Source organism: Suricata suricatta, chromosome 1, assembly GCF_006229205.1.
Source record: "Suricata suricatta isolate VVHF042 chromosome 1, meerkat_22Aug2017_6uvM2_HiC, whole genome shotgun sequence".
Classification (NCBI taxonomy): Eukaryota; Metazoa; Chordata; class Mammalia; order Carnivora; family Herpestidae; genus Suricata; species Suricata suricatta.
The window spans coordinates 130,282,990-130,299,982 of NC_043700.1; the positions used below are offsets into that span (position 1 = coordinate 130,282,990).

The 16,993-nt window shown below is 40.0% G+C and overlaps 1 long non-coding RNA gene and 1 pseudogene across 3 annotated transcripts in view; both read left to right on the forward strand.

Annotated features, from left to right (window-relative positions):
* LOC115295934 overlaps positions 1-8,217 on the forward strand; it is a 26,376-nt gene extending 18,159 nt beyond the window's left edge. For all 3 annotated transcript variants that reach the window (XR_003910638.1, XR_003910637.1, XR_003910635.1), the window contains one exon: positions 8,075-8,217. This is a non-coding gene — a long non-coding RNA (uncharacterized LOC115295934). The remainder of the gene's footprint in view (positions 1-8,074) is intronic.
* Positions 8,218-15,863: 7,646 nt separating this feature from the next.
* Positions 15,864-16,032, forward strand: LOC115302865 (annotated as a pseudogene).
* Positions 16,033-16,993: the final 961 nt, after the last annotated feature.

Here is a 16,993-nt window from a genome sequence, read left to right on the forward strand (position 1 = left end):
CAGTTTCTCTTGTTGTGCCTTTGAATATTTTATTTCCCTATTCAGCAATATTTGGGACTCGCTGTCATGCACACTTTGGCTTGTTTCTTGGTGTAGCCCTAAGAAGGAAAACAGACAGACACACACAGAGGGAACAGTAACACACAAACGCATAGATGAATCAAACAAACAAACACATTAATAGGGGGAAAGAAAATAAAGAGAATGGAGAGGAAAGAGACGAAAAGAGGAGATGAAGAAAAGAAAAAGAAAAAGAAGAAAAAAAAATTAAAAAAATTTAAAGGATGTCAGAGACAACAAAGGACAGTGGACAGTCTAAAAGTGTATGACCAGTTGAGGGGAGAGTTAGGGATGAGATATATTCTCCTATATAAAGAAGAAAGGAGAAAAAAAGGGGGAAAAGGAGAAAGGAAAATAAGGAGTAAAATTTTTTAAAAATTTAATTAAAAAAGTAATAATAATAAAAAATACGTACAGAAAAAAGCGAAAAGAAAAACATGAAGAAAAAAAGAAAAAAATTATAAAAAAAAGCAAAAACAACAATAACAACAATTATAAAAAAGGGAAAAACAAAAATGGCAGCTCCCCCTCTGGGATAGGCGTGGTTTGATGTGGTAGGTCTTGGAGGCTGCTCTCAGAGGCTCCGCCTGGGTGTCTGCAGACATTAGATAGGCAGGCGTCACGCCAAGCTGTGTTGAACTGTGAACTGTAGGCCACTGTAATGAATCCGATCTCCTTTTGCCACGGTTGAGCCAAGTCGTATTTTCAAGGCCACCTCGGTTCAAAGTTCCAGTCCATGCACTTTTTATGCTACCACAGATGAGATGTTTTTGTTTTGGTTGCTGGCTTCTTAGGGGGAGGAATCAATTTGTCTTGGCTCAGGCTGGCATTTTGGCAGCCCCTGCCTGGGGTGAGATGTGCAGGAGGAGGTGATGTGCCGGCGCGCGCCGGCGCAGACCCAAACCCCAGCAGGGAGGCAGGGATTGCGTTAACGTTGGGGGAGGAATGAGGGCCTAGCTGTTGCTGGCGGTGGCACCGGGAGCTGCTGGAAATGAGCTGGGAGCTCCTGCAGCCTGTGTGCGCGAGCACCCAGGTCTCCATCGCCACCAACTCTCTGCAGGGATCGTGTATAGGTGGGGGCTTTTTTTTTTTTTTTTTCCCGTTGGCAACCGGGATTCAGGGTTCGCGTGGCCAATGCTGGGGGCGAGATGCGCCGTGTAAATGAGGTGCGTGTTCCCACTCCCAAAACTGAGGTCGAAGTGAGCACCCCTAACACCACCGCTGCAGGGGTGGCCAACTCCTTGCCAAGATGGCGCTGGGCTGGAACTTGTTCCTTTCCTTGCGCCAACTGGGTTCGGGATTTAGGCTACCCAGCAGTTATCTATGGAGTGAGCTTCTCCAAGCGCAGTTAAGTGTTCTTTACCTCTTCCCCAGAGACAGTACTATGAGCGTGTTCAGTCTCTCTGTCTCTTCCCTTTGTCTCTCGGGCTCCGCGTGCTTGCCCTGCGTTGGGCTGGGGCTGCCACCTCCCCTGCCCATCTCGGGCTGGCCCGTTTTCCAATCTCCCCAGTTCACACTCACTCACTCAGGTATCCTTCAGGTTCTCTTCCTTCTGGAGTCCGTATTTTCTCCTTCTGCTCTTGCAGATGAGAGTAATGTCCTTCTCAGTTCAATCAATAGTGCAGACGAAGTTTACAGAGCTCTCTTCCTCTCCGCCATCTTGGCTCCCTAATCAAACTTTAAAAACAGCAACCACCATCACCACCACCACCACCACAACAAAAACAATCACTCCCTCTACCTGCACACCATCCCTAAGAAACTAGGCTTTTAACCTTCTGTCTCTGTAGATTTGCCCAGACTGGACTTCGAAAAGCCTACTTAGAACTTGTTCTGGTGATTTTGTAAGAACCTGATTCTCTATATTAAATTTCTTTCTGCTTAAAAGGCCTTGAGGGGCTTCTGTTTCTTTTTAAAAAAAAATTATTTATTTATTTATTTTGAAGTAATCTCTATACCCAATGTGGGGCTCAAACTCAAAACCCCAAGATCAAGATCAACTCCACTGACTTAGCCAGCCAGGCACCCTCACAGGGCTTCTGGGCTTCTGTTTCTTGCACTGAACTTTGGTTCAGTCAGAGTTAAAAGACAAACATAAATGATGTATCATCTTCAGTTTTTAGAGAAGAGATTGTTTATTAATGTGTTATAAATGAGTATGAAATCTCTCTGATATTTGTATTCAGCTGTATACATTTAAATATATCAATATTTACAGCGTGCCAAATAGTTACAGTGAAAAAAATCAGATATTTCATTTAAAACTACACAAGGCACATTGTTTTTAAAACAGTTAAAGGTGAGATGCAAGATAAGAAGTGTGAAGTCTTGTGTTATGTAGGGCATTATTATCTCTAAAGTGTTCTTTGAAACTAAGGCTTTAAATTTTTTTTATGCTTTTTATTTATTTTTGAGAGAGACAGTGTGAGCAGAGGAGGGTCAGAGAGAGAGGGAGACACAGAATCCAAAGCAGGCTCCAGGCTCTGAGCCATCAGAACAGAGCCCGATGAGGGGCTCGAACCCATGAACTGTGAGATCATGACCTGAGCTGAAGCTGGATGCTCAACCGACTGAGCCACCCAGGCGCCCCTGAAACTAAGGCTTTGACTATACTTTTGGGCTTCAGTGTTTAGAAAAAAGTTTACTAGCTTTTCCAAATCATTTTGTTTGATTCCTTAAAGGCAACATGCATTTATTATTTTAAACTTTTAAACCTTTAACCACACTTTCTAGAGGTTAATCATAATTAACAGATTTTTATCCTTTGAAATCTTTCTCTGATACAGGAGCTGTGAAAGAAACTTCCTCGGTACATTAGATGATCTCTTGAGGTGCTTCCTAGCATCTAAGATTTAAATATAAATTCAGTGCTTTTCACTGAGCTCTCTTTGAATTCCTAACACAGTGCCCTACTTCTGATGCTGAATGAATCTTTGTTGACACTGATCTCTAATTTAAATTATTTAAAGTCTTCACAAGGAGCTAAAAAGCATATCCCTTAAGATGTGAGTCTGAAGTGCACATCCCTACAGGTAGCAAAGATCCTCTACAGTGCTTTTCTTTTTTTTTAAACAATAGAAGATTTTTGTTCACTTTTTAGAGTGGACACCTATTATACAGAAATAACAGATGTCTTTTTTGTCAAGTACAGTGTTCTATATCTGAACAAAATGAAGCGATTCCTTATGCTATATCATTAATAATAATAATACCTGACATTTATAATTGATTTGTATTTTCTTTTTTTTCAAATTGCTTTGCATTTTACAAAGTACTTTGAAATGTATCTTATTTGACCCTAATGAGGCAGACTTAGGGTTATACTTGTCTTAGAGATAAATAAATGGAGGCTAAGAGAGTCTCATGAACTTACTCAGGGTTGCACAGTTAGTGGCAGAACCTGAAATGAAACATTTTGACTTCAGTGTTCTTTTCCCTGTCTACACACAAAACATTGCCCAGCAATTTCCTTTATTAAATGAGAATTGGGGGGATAATTATGGGATGGTTGGCATATACTTCTGCAGTTTTCACTTACTGTTGCACAACTTCCTTATCTTGGAAGCTAAGCAATAGTTTAGCACTAATAATATAATTCAGTAAGTTAGTTGTGGCCTGAGGAGGGTGCTCTTATTCTATCCAAGGTTCAAGAGTTGATGTTAAATTTAGTTTGTAACTACTTATTGCCTAAATAAATGAGTGTAAGTATATTTATCTTGCACCAAATAGAGTATTTTAATTCAGTTTCATATATATCCATATCTATCTATCTATCTATCTATCTATCTATCTATCTATCTATCTAATCATATTCAAAGAACTGGAATCTTGTCTTTTCCCCTTATTCTGAATATATTATAGATTTAAAACAATAAAGAGTCTTCCAAAGTAGATACTGATTTAACTGTGATTCCGAAAGGAGGGAGTGAGGGGGGAAATGAGATTGGATCAAACCAGTACTGAGAAGATGGTCAGCAGCTGGTCAAATTCCTTTAAGGAGCCCGTCTGCCCCCTTCATCCAGCCCAGTCCTGATAGTGCAGACATCACATAAATTTGGTTACATGTGTGGGCACTCAGTTTTTGGATTAGCTTGTCTAAACATTTGGCTAAGCCGAAAATTATGAAATTTACACTTGTTTTTCTTGATTTACTGCTGGAAAATTAGCCTTAGACCCTACTTTTGTATCCAAGCTGCCTACTTACGGACTAACGTCGGTAATACCTTTTCCTGGATGGGCTGCGTTCCCTTCCCTGTCCTTGCCACTGTCACACACCCAGATACTCAGGTGTCTCTTGAGCAGGTGCTGTCCCTCCCACCCAAGTCTGGGAGGTCCCAGACAGATTCGGAACATCATGTGGTCTGTGGACTCGATGATCACTTTCACTGTCTGGCCTCTAGCCAAGACATTAATTAATTAATTTTATTTTTTATTTTTTTCTTCTATAGTATTGTCAAGTTCGTTTCCATGTAACACCCAATGCTTCTCCCAACAAGCGTCCTCCTCCACGCCCATTACCCCTTCTCCCCTCTCCCTTACTCCCGTCAACCCTCAGTTAGTTCTCTTGGATTCCTGATTGTCAGAGTTAATAAATACTTGTTCTTTTTTTAAATTTGATTTTTAAAAAATACTGAAAGAATTAAGAAAAAAGACAACCCACAATTTCATAGAAAGAATAATATTTATTCCCAGAAAACTTCCAATAGTATAAAAAGGAAAAATGAAAATGAAACTCTCCTCCTACCCCTGATCTCTATTTCTTTTTTTCCAGTTTTGTTTAGATGTGATTGACAAATAACATTGTAGTAGTCCAAGGTGTACAATATAATGATTTGATGTATGTATATATTGTGACATGTTTGCCACAAGAAATTTAGTTAGCATCTATCAATCCTAATCTCTAGTTCTTCATCCTCAAATCTCTTGGATCCCAAGGACCAAGTTATTCTAGAAACTTTTCATACATATGCAGTAGATGCATAAATCCTTTTAAGATTTAAGATCACATTACGCTCTTTTGAAAAACTTAACATATTTTGAAGATGTCTTCATATTAGTACTTACATACCTATCTTACTTTTCTTAGGGGGTTTTCTGGTATTTGAATGTGCCATATTTCTTTTAATCATCCCTGTATATGGGTATTCAGATGGGGCACCTGGGTGGCTCAGTCGGTTAAGCCTGTATATGGGTATATAGGATATTTCCAATTTTTATTTTCTGTTATAAAAATGTGATGGAGTATTTTCATGCTTTTATGAGCACCCTCAGGTAAATTCCTAGTGTTATAATTCTGACATCAAAGGGTATATGCATTTAAAGTTGACACTGCCCACCTGCTCCACAACCTTTGCCACGTTTATACTGACAGAGTACAGAGAATGCTATCTCCCCACAAACCTGTGCATATCTTTGATAGTAAAAATTTTTACTATTTTTTGGCCATTTGTTTCTCTTCTTTTGAGAATTGCTAGTGCCTAGTAAAGTGTTTATCATATAATATGTAACATAATAATAGCATTATCTAGCATTTTATGAGTCTTTTATACTTTACATATATTTTAATACTTACAAAGACCCTAAGAATTAGGAACTGTTATTAGGAAGCTCATGACTGATTCAGTTGGTTGAGTCTGACTTTGGTCAGGTCATGATCTTATGGTTTGTGGGTTCAAGCCCCATGTGAGGTTCTCTGCTGTCAGCACAGAGCCCGCTTCAGAGTTTGTGCCCCTCTCTCTTTGTACCTCTCCCACTTGTGCATGTGTGTGCACACGCACACTCTCTCAAAAATAAAAAAAATAAACATTAAAAACATGGATGGTTATGACTGGTGAGAAAATCAAATCAGAGGTTAAATAAAGTGCTAAAACCAGAGGGTGTCTGGCTGGCTTAGTTGGTAGAGCATGTGGCTCTTGATCTCAGTGTCATGAGTTCAAGCCCCGCATTGAGCACAGAGTTTACTTAAAGACAAAAACAGCAACTGGTGAAGGTCACACCAACTAGAAAGCATGGAGCCAGGATGCAAATGATACTGAATCTAAAAAAAAAATAATTCTTTTACCATGAAGAGATGACCTGTTTAACTCCTTTGCTCATTTTCCTACTGAGTTGTTTTTCTTTTTTATTGGCAGGCACTCTTTATATATTATGAATATTAACTCCTTTTCTATTCTATGTGTTACAGTTATTTCCCCCGTCTGTTACTTGTCTTTGATTGATCCATTTACCACAGTTTGGTATTCATTTCATTAGAAAACCCCAAGGCGGTAGTCAGAAATATTGCCCCAGATATAGTTGTTAAAGTTTGTAGTGGCCGTTTGAGGAAAGTAGTACTAATTTAGGCATGCAGAGGAACTGTGATGTGGGTAATAGAAAGTCTCACTAAGTTAATCTAAATATGAAAAATAACCTCAAGGGAGTTAGTTGCTTTGTTCACACCGAGGTACTTTAAAATTACAGTTCCCCTTTAGGCATATTTATAATTGAAAAAGAAGGAGTTGGGGGTATTCATGTATATTAGATTGACATTTGGGGAAATGAATTTTTACTTCATCTGTAACAAATGAATCCTAATCAGTTAAGTGGCTCTGGGCTAAAGGAAGTATAGTGACTTCCTTCTCTCATTTTGTTTCCACTTTTTGATATGGCCCTTTTTGGTGCCGTGAACCTCTTCCTGTCCTGCTGGCTGAATCATATATCACTTCCCATGAGGCTTCTAGCCTTTCTCTGATCCCCTAAAGAATTTGACTCAGAGACCCTGTGTCAGATACCTTTCTTGCTATGAGAGGCCCACATTTGTTTAGGTGTGCTCAGGGATGTGATCATGCTCTAGCTTCTGAGATTGAATCAGAATCAGTCAAAGCCTAAGTGCTCCAGACTTCAGTATGTGTCACTTTCACCTGCGGGGGGGGGGGGGTTGTTAAACATACTGAGACCCATTCCCAGCATATATGATTCAGCGGGTTTAGGATGGGGTGTTCCTAACGGGCTTTGAGGTAGTGCTGATGGCTCAAGGACCATACTTTGAACATCACTGAACTAAGCCGGTCATGATAATCCAAAATCCTTTGCCCATGATTGGTTTAGATATATTAGTCTTGATCTTCTCTATTATGTCATGTGGATTATCACACCTGGAAAGTGACAAAAAAGTAATTCCTCAAATGATAGCTCTCAATATGTGCTGTATACAATATAATCACCATTTTATATGATATCTGTGCTTTCATTTCTGAAGATTGTGCCCATAATGCAGACCCAAGTATGTAAATACACAAAATGCATAAACATGTGTTTGCAACTCAGCAGTTCAGGTTAACTGTGTTTGTGGGGAAGTCTATTTCATGGCCTTGGATAGGAGAGTAGCTTGTGTGTGAATTATGCTTTTCCTATGCTGTGCTAGCTGCTTGAACTAGGACAAATGGCTTAATTTCTTGGTCTTTGATTTTCTCATCTGTAAAATGGGGATAATCATTCTGAACTTATGGAATTGTGAATATTAATAATAATGTTGGCAATGTGCCTGTCATATGATAGACACTCAAGAGAAGGTCTGATAAATATTATTGTTATATGGCCATTTCCCAGGGCTTCTAGGTTAGTAGAGTAGCAACTTGGCTCTTTGGTATTAAGGCCCTACCACTACACTTGTAGTAGTCACATTCTTAGTTAAGATCATGTGCTTGCTGGGGCACTCTGGTCCCACCTGTCATTCTCAGGGCACCTGCTTATAGCACGGACCAGCACTGTAAGAAGAGAGTGGAGGTAGCTTTGCTCCTCACTTTCTGGGCCTCTGTGTCTTAGTGAATCTTGCTACTTCTAAATAGTAAAAATATAACTAAGTGCCAGATAATCTCTGGTTCCTTTTTAGCTGATCAAAAGGATAGTCTCTGAATTACTTATTGAAGCCTAACCATTTAATATTACTTCTAGTCGCCTGTGAAATTTATTCAGGAATATAGGGAGATGTCAAAAAGTGGCCTTTGTAAGTTTTTCATTTTCTTTCTCAATACAGACTCACTGAAGACTGCTGAGGATAACCCAGAAGCCAAAGGATTTATTATTATTCCTCAAGCCACTTGGACTTAAACTAAATATTAAGAAAATTCAAAATTCAAAATAAACCATGATGAGGTCACCATTTTTCCTAATGTCCTACATTTGGCACATTTAGTCAATAATGTTTTGATAATATTCATATGACTACTTCATGCATTATTATTAGCTATTCATTTAAAATCGAATTTATTGGTAGGGCAAAGGTTTACTCTCTCTATTTTTGTGGAAACTCTGACTCCACAAGCCACTGGAAATTTTCAAATGCAGATTTTCACTGCACTTACAACTACTTCAAGGTTGACTTCCAAATCTGTGCTAGTGGTATTATGGAAACCTTCTAGTGTGCATGGGTCACGTAATTATAAATTACACCTCTTGCTCATTTCAGTCCTTTTAATAATTCTTTAACAAAACTTGAAAGGCCAGGGAAAATGCTTCACAGGGGAAAAGCAATACAGTAATTTTATTTTCTCTTTATTGAATCAATGCAATTTATTAATTTTTTTTAGCATTTATTCCTTTTTGAGAGACAGAGAAAGATAGTGTGAATGGGGGAGGGGCAGAGAGAGAGACACACACAGAATCTGAAGCAGGCTCCAGGCTCTGAGCTGTCAGCACAGAACCCGATGCGGAACTTGAACCCATGGACTGGGAGATCATGACCTGAGCCGAAACCGGACACTTAACCAACTGAGCCACCCAGGTGCCCCAATTTACTTTACTTTTATCTTTTAAAATGTCAGTTACTAAAATGGGCAACTTTCCCCCCAGAAATCAGTCTTGAAATAACTTAGAATTCCAAAACTGGTCTTAGGTTTTCTAAGGATAATCAGATTGTAAGTATAGTTTATAATCAACTTTCACATCATTAAAAAATTTTTTTTAAATGTTTATTTTAATTTGGAAGAGACAGAGCATGAGCAGGGGAGGAGCAGAGAGAGAGGGAGACACAGAATCTGAAGCAGACTCCAGGCTCTGAGCTGTCAGCACAGAGCCCAACATGGAGCTCGAACCAATGAACTGTTGAGTGAGATCATGACCTGAAGTGAAGTCAGATGCCTAACTGACCTGAGCCACCCAGGTGCCCCAATTTTCACATCATTAGGAGCCACACATATTAAACCACTTTGGATTTTCTGTAATTATCAGTCAGACTTATTTATTAATCGTTTTTCTAAATAGCAAGATGAATCTCCACTCAGTCTTTCCCCCTCCAATAGTCCCATAAGAAATCATTTTGCCATTAGCCTGGAAATGTTTCAAAAGCAGAACAGTGTGCTGGCGGTCTGCAATGTGGCCTCAAGGGGCCACAGATGTTGGTTCAAATGTGACTTTCATGATCTTGATCCCACATCTGAAAGTAAAGATGCAGTGTGTCTGTGTAAAGGTGGCCTGGGAAAGAGTGTTCTGTCTCTGTCAGCCCATAAGCCCCTGGGGAAGTGCAATCTAAAAGCCATCAGTGGACTCCTGGGCATTTTCTTTAATCTGGATCTTTTTGGGGGTCTTGAAATATGGTGGGAGCAACCAATTTAAAGCAAGCAAATGCTAATCATGCGGCAGCCAGCTGTAGGAGCAGCTCTCATCTAGGGATTTAAAAACACTTTGCAAAACATTAAGTCATTAATCTTCACAGTGGCTCTCTGGAGTCATAAACATCCATCACCACCCATCTTTGCCACTAGGAAATCTGAGAATTCACAGGCACAGGGTAGGACTGCACCCAGGGTCCTGTGTGGTTCCTACAATCCAAACTGTGATCTGATCATCAAGCTCCAGCATTGATCTTGTGAGCCAGGCACAGTAGACATGTGGGAGGATGTGGCTAATGTGATGAGGCCACATTTGGGTCTGTGGAGGTACTGGCTTCATCTGGACCTCACCCAAATGAAGCGGTGTGTTAGCTGAGGAAATGGTAATAGCAGAAGACTGAGCTGTTACCTTTGGCTTTAGTTCTTTTCTTTCACTGATCATTTCTCTCCTTACTGTTCCTTTTTCTTATAATCACTCTCTCCTTTTTAAAATTTATCTTGAGAAAGAGAGAGCGAGCAAGAGCGAGAGTGTGAGAGCACAAGCCAGCATGGAGGGACATAGAGAGGAGAGAGAGAATCCCACGCAGGCTCACAATGTGAGTGCGGGGCTCAAACTCAGGAGCTGTGAGATCATGACCTGAGCTGAAATTAAGAGTAGAACACTCAACTGCCTGAGCCACCCAGGCGCCCCTATAATCACTCTCCTAATTAGATTTCTTATGTCTAAAGTCGTAGATTACAGCTTTTTTAGAACACAAAGAAACATCAGAAGTTGACTGTGGTAACACGCGCTCAGGGTCGCTTTCCTTCACTGAGCCCCGCGTTGAGGCGCCAATTGTCATATCCCTCGGACAGGGCCTGTTTCGTCTGCCCCGACTGGCAGGGCGGAGAATCCACACGGGTCCTTCTCCTGAGGGAGGGAGAGAAAAAGGGGGCAGGAGAGGGAGACACAGAGAGTAAAGACAGAACTCACGGTTCTCCGATCAGGCGAAAGAGAGAGCTTTATTCAGAAAACTGTCTTTTATATAGGTTTCAAGGTGGGAAAACAAAGCAGCTGACCAAGGTCAGTTACCAGGTAAACAGAGTCAAATGAATATCAAAAGAAACGCCCAGATTTGCCTCAGCAATGCTGGGAAGGGGGGGAGTTAGCACTGAATAATCCAAAATACCGTTTTGATCTTTTGTGCACCTTGGCCACTCACGTCTGGCCCAGCATGACAGACGCCAAAGTTATTTTGACCAGGAAATGGCAGTCTCCAGCCTCTAGATGCAAATCTTGTTTGCTGGTTCACTCTCTGGAGAGTGATAATCCTTGCCTGAGGCAGCCAGAAAACTTGGCGGCCCCCGACAGTTGACCACTTTTAATCTTCACATAAACTTTTGATAATGAGGGCTGGGGTATAACGTTACTGACAATGAAAGCCTAGGCGTTTGGGAAGAACTTTGTTCCAGTTGCTTTACCTTTCTTCCTGACAGTTTCTGACCCATGGGAGTTGCTTCATAAATGTATTTTGAATGAATGTATGAATGATGAAAACTATAATGGGCACAGAGTTTGGAAGGAAAGGAATTGTAGCGGCAGTAATTGTTCAGATGCTGTTCAGGTGAGACTCAGATTTACTAGGTCATCTTTACTGGTTGCTATACTAGTGGTTGGGAGCCTTTAATCTATTTAAGGCCCTAATTTACAGGACAAAATACTAAGAATCACAGAGTTTCAATGACATGCCTGAAGTTTTGTAATTCATATAGTAAAATATCACTGGATTCTTTCCTACTTGTGTAGAACCTAAAAGCAATTGGATAATGTCTCAATAAGTGAGTTAAAGTCCTGGCTGTCACTTATTATCTGTGATTGGCCAAGGTCACTTAATTCTAATGACCAGTTGTCTCTTCATCTGTAAAATGCTAATGATACTAACTTTACAGGGTCCTTGTGATGATTAATAAGATAATGGATATGAGAATAGTTAGTAGATGGTGGAACATTATATATTAAGAAGTAGGTATTTTATAATTGTATTTGGATATAAGGTTCTTATAGGAGTTTTTTTTTTCTAAATTACGTACAGCAGCTAACTCATAGTGACTCATTAGACTTCTAGACACGTTTAATTGTTGTTAGGCCGAAGGGTATATTATTTAGAAAGGAAATGTCGTAAATATGTCTGCTAACGTCAACCATTCCAAGCAAAGAACAATTAGATGTTGCATCATTGACAGTGTTGAAATGAATTGGTCAAGCAATTTAGAAAATATTTAGAAAATATTGGTCAAGCATATTAGAAAATATGCAGGAAATTTACTGGAGGCTTCTTGTGTGTGAGAGAGATAGGGGAGTGGACAAGAAAAAGGAGAGAGGATGTGTGTGAGTGTTGTGAACCATATGTTGTGATACATAGTGAGATGGAAACGCTGAGGGTGAAATTTGGGCCTCAAAGCTTTTAAAGAGGGCTTTGCCTTTATATAGATATGTAGACATGTACCCACCCCTCTACTCCCCTGCAGCCCCGACCCATAATCCTGTAGTTACCTGGTTGTCTACTCAATACATATTTTCTACCACCTCTTCCCTTCTAGGAGAGTCCGCTTCTCTTGAATGAAGCCAAAAACGCCAGATTCTCATTTTCTCAGTGTATTTGCAGCTAATGGTAGTCATGTGACTCAGTTCTGGTCAATGAGCCATAAGGGAAATCTGCTGGGATGGGAAAGGTTTTTCTCCCTGTCAGAGATATTTGTATGAGAAGGCCATTTTTTTTCTCTCTTTTGGTGAGAGAGGTATGTGTTGAGTTCAGTGTAAGGCACTGTGGAGTGGGCATGATAGTTGGCATTGTTGTAGCCATCACACCACCATGAGGCAACCAACCAGAGATTGAAAGTCCAGAGTGTTGAGATTATCAGAGCAAAGGGATGGAAAGAACCTAGGACTCGGATGACATCATTGAGCTGCTGGGCCAATTCTTGAACCCAGTGCCTTCAAACTTGTTATTTGAAAGATGTTATGTCTTTGTTGCTTAATCTACTCTTAGTGGTATGCTGTTTATTGCAGTCATAAGTATGCAGATGTACTCTTAATTCACCTTTCTCTTCTTTGTGACATGAAGAGTTTAAGATACCTGCAATAGAGTATGAATAAAGAAATTTGAAATAGGTGAAAAATAAAAAATTTAGAAAGGATGGAAAAGAAATATGGAATGAGGACAAAAAGTATGCCACGGAATTCTATGTGTTTTTTTTTTTATGTCTTTTTTTTTTTTTTTTTTGAGAGACAGAGAGTGAGCGGGGGAGGGGCAGAGAGAGGGAGACACAGAATCCGAAACAGGCTCCAGGCTCTGAGCTGTCAGCACAGAGCCTGATGTGACCTTAGCCAAAGTTGGATGCTTTGGCTGACTGAGCCACCCAGGTGCCCCACAATTCTATGTATTTTCCAGAAGAGTGCTAAAATTTTATTTTGTGGTAAACAAGGTACTCTTAGGGCACACTATTCAGTGGTTTCTCCTAACAATTTGTTGAATGAGTAAATAGGAATACAATTCCACCTTGGGAAGGAGCTTTCTCTTGCTCTCCTCTTCTTTTCTGAGTATGAAGATTTTAGCATGCAGAGTCAGGAAAGTCAATGAATAGGCATTAAGACTGAGACACTAAGGGGCCACCAGCAGTTGGTCTTCTGACCTAGTTGACCACTCTGCCAGAAAGAGAAAAGGAATTCTTTCACAGAGCTGTGTAAGGCTGAGAAGGTTAGAAATATATCCTTGGGATCCCAATTCTGTGACTCTATTAAAAAATTACAAAACATGGGAAGTGTTATCACTATGTAATATGTAATGGCAATAACTGGAAATACTTAAATGCTTAAAAGGATGGGGGAATAGTATGGTAAACTGTGGCTTATCTCTGATGTTATGTGGCTACTTTTTATTATATACTTCTATCCATATTTAAAATGTCAAACAGCAGCAATAGTATGCTCCTGTCTAAGGTGACACAGCCATCCCCCAGTCCAGTGGAAACACATTTTCTTCACAGAAAAGAGAGATACAGCTTCCCATTAGTCAATGTAACCATTTCTGGGGTATGTCTCCCCTCCTCCCCTCCTCCACTTTCTTGCACTGAGCTTATAGAACTGTGTTAATCATCACCCTTGGTTCAAGACATACTTTCATCTTTGGTTCTGAGTGATGTTCAAATCTCACTTAATAAAGTCACAACCTCAACTTGATATCCTATAACTTAAAACTCATGTTGTAAAGTTTATCATAGCAACATACCTTATATAAGATAGGGAAGAGGTGGATGGAAAGATGTAGAGATAAAATAAGGCAAAATATATATGGTTACTACAATTCTCATTTATGGACCTGACCAGAAGATTAGGGTTGGTATTTAGAACTTCTTTCTTCTACTACCCATTCTCCCATTCTACTACCTTTTCCTCTCAGCCAGCACTTCAGTGCATTGTGATTTGTTTACTGGGTGGGTAAACCAAGCATTCACTCCAATTGAGTGTGAGCCTTTGGTTGTACTGAGTATATTGGGTGGCAAAATCTTCTACTAACTTTTACCAATGGACAGAGCTATACTAGGAGCCACCATCTCCCAGGTTCTAGACTTTCTCTCCCTAGCCCCATGCTATAGCCAGCATTCAATGCTTTTTTGTTTTGTTTTTGTTAGTGTCTATTTATTTAATTTGAGTAGGGGTGAGGGACAGAGAGCTGGAAAGCAAGAATCCAGAGCAGGGTCTGCACTTTCAGTGCCGAGCCTAATGTGGAGCTCAAACCCACAAACCATGAGATCATGATCTGGGCTGAAATCAAGAGTCAGATGCTTAACCTCTGGAGCCACCCAGGTGCCCAAGCATTTGCTGCTCTGATCCGAGAGTCCAGCGGGTCTATTATCTTTAGCCCTTGCTTGTCACTAGATTTTCTTTTTCTGTGTCATAGATATGCATATTTTACTTTTGATTGTAAACTATACCTTTAAAATCTTAAAAATAGATGATTACTATACTTTGGAAAAGGAGGTAGGGGTGGGCTTAATTCTGCTTTACCCCATTGACATGCTGTGGTGCCCACCTCAACCCCCTCTTTAGGGATGGGGCACAGCCATCCCTCCCGACCACTGGGAATATGGGCTGCCATATGTGAATATGGGTTCACAGCTGTGTCCTTCCCTGTGCTGGGCCCTCAGCTGCCGGAAACTGCTCGCCCAAGGTAATGCCTTATCCTGGCTGATGTGGGTGTATGAAGGCCTACCCCCGAGCTTCAGTTCAGAGCAACCCTGAAGGGCTCTCCCAGCTCCAGACCTCCCCACAGGATTGGCTCAGGGCTCAGTTGCCAAGTCCACTGCTGTTGGCTTCTCCCTCTGCCCAGCCCTGCCTTCTTCACAACGTTATAGGTAAAATGTCTCCCGAAAACACTGTCTGAGATCCTCTTGCACACAATTTTCTACTTCAGATTCTATTTGGGAACTCAATCTAAGACAGATCAGAAGCTCATCAGAGAAATTATTCAATGGCTGCTAAAAAAAATACATCCGTGATTGAACTGGTATGGTTGATGTCTATTACGTATTTTCCTGGCAAGCCTTTGCTTTTCTGGAATAGTTTTCCATTACTTCCAGAAACTCTCCTTCCTTGTGAATCCAATTACATTGTATAGGGGCTGCCATATTCTTTTTTTTTTTTTTAATTTAATTTATTTTTTAAAGAGAGAGAGAGTGGGGTGAGAGGCGGAGAGAGAGAGAGAGGGAGAGAGAGAGAATCCCAAGCAGGCTCCATGTGGTGAGATCATGACCCGAGCAAAAACCAAGAGCTGGACACTTAACTGATTGAGCCACTCAGGTGCCCCAGGAACTGCCTTATTCTTATGTGACTCTACTTTTTATAATTACTCTTCTAGTTTAAACTAGACCAAACTGTAATTTCTGCTGCTTGCTACTAAGTGTTCTAAACTAGCTCACTAAGTTAAAGCATTATTTTATACACTAGCAAATTGATAGGTATGATTTATTAGATTAATCTATTGCAGCCCAGCAAAGGGCAGGTTTTAAGATAGGATAGATGAATTAAAATATAAAATATGTATTATATTTTCCTTAACATGAAAAGGAGTATACGACCATTGTAGAACACTTTGAAAGGAGGGAGAAAAGAAAGATCATAATCCTACTGCCTAGAAATAATTTCTGTTTATTTTTAATTTTTATATGTTTTTTGTAATCACTTCTCGGCCTTTTGGCTAAGATCAAGTGTAGGATGTATTTTGTAGTGTTCATCTAGGGTTACATGTTTATATACATATAAATTTTCTTGGGGGTGCCTGGGTGGCTCAGTTGGTTAAGTGTCCGACTTCAGCTCAGGTCATGATCTCGTGGTTCATGAGTTCAAGCCCCAGCCCTGCGTCAGGCTCTGTGCTGACAGCTCAGAGCCTGGAGCCTGCTTTGGATTCTGTGTCTCTGTTTCTCTCTGCCCCTCACCTGCTCACACTCTGTCTCTCTTTCTCTCTCAAAAATAAACATTTAAAAAAAACAAAAAAACCCCAAAAAATAGAAAAGAAAATTTTTTCTTTTAGAACAATGGGATCACATTGTTGGCAAGCTCGTTTTTTTTTATAAGATATTTTTTAAAGTATTTTTTTAATGTTTACTTTTGAGAGAGACAGAGGATGAGGAGGGGAGGGGCAGAGAGAGGAGGAGACACAGAATCAGAAGCAGGCTCCAGGCTCCAAGCTGTCAGCACAGAGCCCAATGCCGGACTCAAACTCATGAGCCATGAGATCGTGATCTGAGCTGAAGTAGGCTGCTTAACCAACTGAGCCACCCAGGTACCCCTAAAATGGTTTTAATGTATTGTGAACATATTTCATATCATGAATTATTCTTATACTATGTACTTTTAAGTAACTACATTGTATTCCAACATATGGTTGTATCATAATTTATTGAACCAAATTTGAATTTAGGTTGTTTCCAAATAATTTTTTGTCACTAGCAATGTAGTGACTGAGGTCTTAAGGTAAATCTTTGAACACAATTCCCAGATGTGTAATTGCTGAATTAAAACCTTTGTAGATTTTAAGACTTTTCATAAGAATTGCAAAATTGATTTCGAAAATAATTCTATCACCCTATACAGCTACCAGCAGGATATGAGAGTGTATTTTTATAATATTGGGTTGTTTTCTTGAAAGAATTTTGTCAACTTGGTAGGCAAAATGATGCTTGCTTTCTTTAATTTGTATTTCTTTAACTACCAATGAATAAAGCCCATTTTCAGATGTTTATTATCTCTCTTTATATGTGTGTGTAAACGTGTATGTACACACATGTACACACATCTAGTTGTGCCA